This window comes from Accipiter gentilis, chromosome 3 (assembly GCF_929443795.1).
Source record: "Accipiter gentilis chromosome 3, bAccGen1.1, whole genome shotgun sequence".
NCBI classification, from domain to species: Eukaryota; Metazoa; Chordata; class Aves; order Accipitriformes; family Accipitridae; genus Astur; species Astur gentilis.
Window position 1 is genome coordinate 39,635,060 of NC_064882.1, and position 6,863 is coordinate 39,641,922.

The following is a 6,863-nucleotide window of genomic DNA, read 5'->3' on the forward strand; positions in this document are numbered from 1 at the left end:
TGGGGTGCATCCCCACCAGAATATTACAACCTCAATAAAATCTTTCTCTTATTTCCCTTATGTATGAAGTGTGGGTGGTATAGATGCTAGCCCTAGGGCACCCCAAAACTGGAAGTAGAGAACAGAACTGGGACTACACAGCACGTGTACAACAGCCCTCAGCGGCGATTTCACTGGTGTGCCTGAAGTTGCAGTGGTGGTCATGCAGCACCTCGGGCTGAGCGTGAATAGTGACATTTGGGTGAAAGCTGGAATGTCCTGACTCCCCAGCTGCCTGGTGGGATCATTCATGAGATAAGCACAAAGAATTTATAGTTTATTTTTATAATGGAGTCGAACACAATGGATTTTTTTTCAAGATCCCCACCAGCTAAAAAACATCAAAGCACTGTTTCTGAGATTTCAATTTTTCATCTTGATAGCACATGTTTTGATACTATAAATATTTCTGTGGGATTGGGAGAAAAGCTCAAGCCTTTACCTCTAAGCCTCTTCACTGCTTGGTCTCTCCTTGGCTCTTAAATCTAATACTCTGTCACAGCAGAAAACTTTCTTTCCTCACTAAAGATAACAGATTCTGTCACATCTCCTGCAGACACTTTTATGCTTTCTCACAGCCTGCCCTCTAAATCATGGTAAAAATCTCCCCACAAGGTACCATCTTGTCTTCCATCAAATCCTCTTTTAAGATTTACCTCTGCCACGAATCCTACAAAGCACTGCTGCCTGGCAGAAGCTGGAGAGGAAGCTGGCTGTGACTGCTGATGGTATGCAAATGTGCTCGTTATACCAATATCTCACTGCCTCACACTTCTCGCTGAGTCCCCCCCCTTGTCATCCTGCTGTAATCCTGAGCTGCGATAGCTTCAGGGCAGGGGCTGTGTTTGCACTTGTTGGCGCAGCACCACAAGGCTGGAGTGTTGATTGAGGCCTTCAGGCATATGTGATGAATAATAATGTCAAACTACCTAAAGCTGATCACATTATCCCACACTCTGATATATGAGCTATTCATAGAGCAAGCCTCTTATTCTTTTTCTTCCAATTTAAAGCTCTTGGGAAGTGTCAGAGTGACCAGATTAAGAAAAGAAGCCTTTCTTTGTTCCCTGAACAGCTCTTGTGTATTTTGGTAGCAGCGAATAATTGAAATTGTTCCTCCTTCCATTTTGTCCGCCAGTAATTTTAGGAATAATTTCCTTGTCGGTAACTCTGATTCCTGCAGTCCCTATCTGTCAGAGTATGGCTCATCTGAAATCATTCTAGGCCCCAAAAGTCTTGAGTTTCAGTGCAACGCTAAGGCTGGGCTCATGTCCAAGTCTGAAGTTTCCACGCAGCTCTTGGGTACACCTGCATTGTCAGAACTACTTACTGCTTTTTGGAGGAGATGCTAAACCGAGGTCAACTCTTTCAGCATCTCTCTTGATTTTGAGTTGAGAAGCATTTAAAAATCCCATGGCAATATTCAGGAAGGGCTAGCACTAGCTGAGCTATCCTTGGCTTGCACTGTCCCTATCCACCCTCCTGGACACACATCTTTGGGGAAAAAAGCTGTGTTCCAAGCTGTGCTTGAGCTATTTCTAGGTACATAATAGTTGCAACTTTAACTAGTTTGCTAAGTCCACAGGGATGTCTTACCTACTTTGCAGCAACTATATAAATATGCACGCATATGAATGGGCGTTGAGCTGGAGGGGAACAAACTGCTATCTTTACAAGCTTCCCATTCTAGAACCAGACTTCAGAGTCCAGGGACCTCTTCTAACATGGGTGGCCTAGAAAAGAGAACTCTCAGCTGAGCAGCAGTGCACCATTAGCCAGTTTCCTTGCAAAGACTGCCTTGAAAACTAGCAACTGAGGAAAATAAAGGAAACAAGCTAAAATTAGAAGCTTATCAATGACCCTTCTACCCCCAGCAGATGTTTATTATCCAAAGTCTGCATAAAGACTCTCAAACTTCAGAATCCAGAAGAGCCGTTGTCAGGGGGCTCCAGATCCATTCCTTACTCTAGGAATCAACTGCTTTGCGGTCAGTTACCTGAAACTGATCCAGGGTGACTTTTATGACAGCAATACTTGGATCTCATTGATGATCAATAATTCTGACATTAATATCTCTACGATTTAATGAATTAAAGATGGATGTACCTTCAAACATCTATGTTTGAAAACAGTGTCTTTCACTTGAGTTTGTGTTTACAAGATATTTGCAAACTGACAGATGCGGCTTCTCCTTTTTACAATTTTCTTCTCCCTTCTGCAATGACAGTGCTACAGAATGTAAGCTGGTTGGTGCAGTACTATCCTGATGTTGCACTAACTGTGACTGCATGGTTTCCAGCTAGGAGTTTACTTTTGTCTGCCTTAAAAATACCCTGTGAATGAATTCCTCATTTGTGACCCAGGTATGTTTTTAGACACTAGCCAGTGACAAATGAGCAATTAGTGTTCCTTAAGTATCATTAGAGTGGTCACGATCTTGGCTGAGATGCTAGAAAACAGACCAGAACCACCCCTGCTAAAAGCATGGCTAGTTACTGCATAAATGACTGAGTCAAGTATCAGTGATAAGAGCCGGGACAGACTCCCATAGTCAGGAGGTCTAGAACTCAATCTAGGCAGGGATCAAGTTCTAACACACACTCATTAACAGATTACACTCCCTGAGTCCTCAAGCTCACCTGGTTATCATTCTAGAAGGGAGACACAGTGACCACAAGGGCAGAATGGGTTATTTGCTCCTTGGAGAACTTCTTCTAACTGTTGGCAAAAAAAAAAAAAAAAAAAAAAAAAAGTGGGTCTACAACCCTCAAAACAACAGACTGCTGAAAGAAAAATCATGACGAATCCTATGTCAGTCTTCTCATTTACTAAGTTACAGTTAGTAGTATCAACTACTGTCAACCTCTGTTAGCACCCCCAATGCCAAACGTGCTGCCCAAATGCAGTGCAGGGCACTTCCCACGCTGGAGGTGATTGCCTTCCTATGTTCTGACATCCAGGCTTGGTTTCTAAGCAATGCATTCTTTCATTTCTAGCATCCTGGGAAGTATCTTTGTTTTCTTCTGCACTTGTCCTCCTGGCTATGTTACTGGCTTTCACCGCACACTGCTGTAAATCACGTGAATGTATGCAGAAAGACAGCATCTAGGCTCTAGCTAGTATAAGATCCCCATCCAGTTTTAGGCAACCAAATCCATGGCAGCTCTGCTTTAATACTGTTCACTCACTGTTCACTTCCAACACCTGTTAGAATACACAAGGCAGTATCTCATGCCCCAGCAATATCAAACTCATCTTATGAAACACAGAGGTAGTTCTGCAGCTCTGAGACTATGCAGAATACACTTTAAGAGAGCTGAGAACAAATCAGTCTTGTTGAGGGCATTTGTCTGCACAAGTAGCTTCAGAAGAAATATGGTGAATCCAGAGTCTGATCAGAATTAGAAAATGCTGCAAAATCTTCCACTCAATAAAAGCCTTTCAATATCCAGCAATTTCCCAGAAGGTTGAAATGCTGAAATGCTCCACTGAAATGCTGCTTTTTCTCCTGAACTCTTTCTAATCTCCACATCTACTTTCTCAAAAAGCAACAAAAATCCCTACCATGGGCAAAAAAATGTATTCTAAGGCAACGAGGATGTAGAAGGGAAACAAATATGCCATGATAATAGGTATATTAAAAAACTCTAAACCAGACAGATATATATTATTTTAAGGTCATGCTGGATCTGACTTTGAGCAACCTGATCTACAGAGAGATGTCCCTGCCCATGGTAGGGGGGCTGGACTAGATCTTTAAAGGTCCTTTCCAACCCAAACCATCCTATTGTTCTATGATTAATAGATGGCAGAAAATCTTAGAAAACTGAAAAGCCAGGAAAAGGAATATTTTCCTCTTATGGACAAAAAATAATAAGCTGCCCATCCATTCAAGAAAACTCTTTGTACTCCCATCCCTCTCCATGAAAGGGCAAAGATTCATCTATAACTCATTTACTGATATGAGAAGGAGATAACGATAAATCTAATTTTGTCAAGTAGGCTGAAGGACATGTAGGGAGCAGCCCTACATACAGGTCAGATTGAAGGGAGATTTCCTTTTGTGGAGAAAAGAGCAAGGACGGTCATGCAGGATACAGACAAAAGTGAGGAGCTGAAGTTAACATAGCCACAAAGCAAAAGTGGAATGAGATAAGAAAGTAGGTTGGGTAGGGGAGAGAAGAAGAAGAGCTAGTTTAGCTGGAAAAGTGAAGGAAAGATCCATTTTCTTAAACCTTTCAAGTCCTCAGACAAGATTGGTGTAATTGTGATGAACAAGAATGCTTTATATTTGGAGGTGGACAACAAATAATTTTTTTCTAGATCCTCTAAAAAATGTCAATTGTGATGTACGGCACTGAGGAAGAAATGGATATCCTGACTTTGAAGGTGTAGAACTGATGCATGAACTACAAAGTGTTGCTCAAGGGATGTAGACATCAGGGTAACAGATCATAAGGAATGGGATGTCATCATGCAATTTTGTTGTAGGGGGTACATATCTCTAGATATGTCCCATTACCATGACTTCTGTGGATTACTGTTTTTAGAAATTTAAACCTCAGCAAATCAAGAAAAAACAGGATTTTGACTGTTATGCTGGAACCCAGAACTGTCAGAAAGCCATAAGCATGTCTGTCTGATAGGTGAATTTGCCTGCCAAAACAGCTGAATGCTTCTTCCAAAACTCAGCACTGCCTGAGTGGGAGTTGGACAGGTGCTTATACAATTTTAATAGCTTGAAATAGTGCTCATGTTTAAAAGCAGGAGCAGGTTATTTACAGTGCAGCCAAATCTTCAAGGTGAGGAGGAAGAGAAATCATGGAAGATATTTACTGAGTGCTCAGAGATGTGCACAGGACAATGTGGCAGCTGAGAGAAAAGGAAAGAGGTGTCTGTCAGCTAAGCTCTTCCCTTTCTTACTTTGCCTCTGCTCCTTTCATGTATTCCTCTTCTCTCTTCTGTAATTATGCATTCTCTCTACCTCTGACTCGGTTCTTTGTCCCCCATTTGACATTCTTTGTTCTCTCAGCCCCTGATACTCTTCCGCAATCCGATGCTCAGCTACAGTGAGTGAATGGTGACCCCCGGTTTGGGCCCTCAGCTGTCTGAGTGCAGTTTAGTGACCCTCCAAAGAAATAGTTGCTTGTGCACCTCTCCACTGCCTTATCCCTCTGCCAAAATGCTGTTCTCTAGAAAGATGGCTGGAGCCAATACATTGGCTTCTCATCCCCTCGTAGTTGATAGTCTGGCATACTATGCCAGAACGGATCACAGAGAGCTTTGTAAAGGGCAACGTGGAGTGTCACTGAATGACTACACGCTTGTCCCATCTGCCAGAATTAGCATCAGCTCAGATGCTTTCTGCTCCTAACACAGCAAGCTCCAAGCAGTGCAGACTGTAAACAAAGACGTAATTGAATGTAAAACAAAGAGAGACTCCTGGTTTTAAAAGTCATGTAACTACCCTGAGAACTTCAAACATGCGTGGAAGTCTCTCAAAATACTGCGGAGACAGTCACTGGCATAGTTTCCCCAAGATCAGTCAATAAGGCAATGTGGGTGCTGGGACTGTGCTGAAACAGTGTATATCAGCTACAGTAAGACACAAACACACACTTTTTAAAAAAAGAAGTATATATAGTATTATAGGCAAGGAAGGGCTGGGAGAAAAATCTATCCAATCCATCCCCCCAAAAATAACAACTGGCTCCGAGTCGAACCCTCAGCCATTAGCAGGAGGCCCTAAAGTGCTGAAAAGGCCCTCGCTAGAGGTTCTCCACCTTTTCCACACCAAGGCCCATTTTGTGTTTTCTAAGACTTTCTACTTATTTTTAGGGATATAGGAGAGACAAGGCAGTAACCACCCAGTTATTCCTTTTCGTTCCTTCTGGATAAGGAGTCTGCAACAGGGAGGAGCACCCTGTCCCCAGGAACGTGGGCAGCCCACAGCACCATCCTGCATTATTTTAAGTGCTATGTTTGAATCTGTGATAATGCACAAACTACTTCTCATCTCCACATTTCAAAGAAGGAAAGAAAAGAACAAGGCAGAGCTCTTAGTTGCATAAATACTTTTCTCTTGCCAAGGAAATCTTCTCTGGGCAAGCATCCTGCATTTTTATCCCAGAGAACAGCATCCTCTCCTCAGAAAGCAGGTGTCTTTAACTTAGTTTCCTACTACATTCTGGAAATTGCATCAAGAGGGAGAAAAAAGAGATTATGTGAGGGTTAAAAGATCCAGTTTTTCAAAGCATAAAATCCTGCAATGTCTATTCTAATAGTGCACTTGTGATACACTAATTTTGCTAATACAAGCAGCCACCTCTCAAGAGTCACTGTGTAATCTAATACGACCCTGAATCACTATGGGGCAATAGGTTCATATCTAGGGCATGTGGTTGTCATATGGGGAGATTTTTTAATAAGCAATTTGAAATAAATATTTTTCAAGATTTTTAAAAAAACACATTCTAGTGGATTTATGTCAACTTTACAATATAGTTGAGGCAAAGAAAGGTTTTCAAGTAACATTAGATGAAGTATCTTTTTTGACAAAGAGGTACCAGGGCTCCCTGCAGTGTTTGAAAATGCATGCACTATGCATGGCAGATAAACGTGGCTACAGCGTACTGGATTGTTAAGGCTGAATTACAACTTTTATCGTGATCCTCACTTAACCTCTCCAATTGCTAATTTTTTCATACACTGTCCTCGAACAGAAGGTAATTTAGGGAAAGCACTTTAAACAGAATTGATGCACCGGTGTGAGAACAAAACAAGCCTACCATTCCTTGTTGGTTCCAGTGGATTTTTTTGAGACT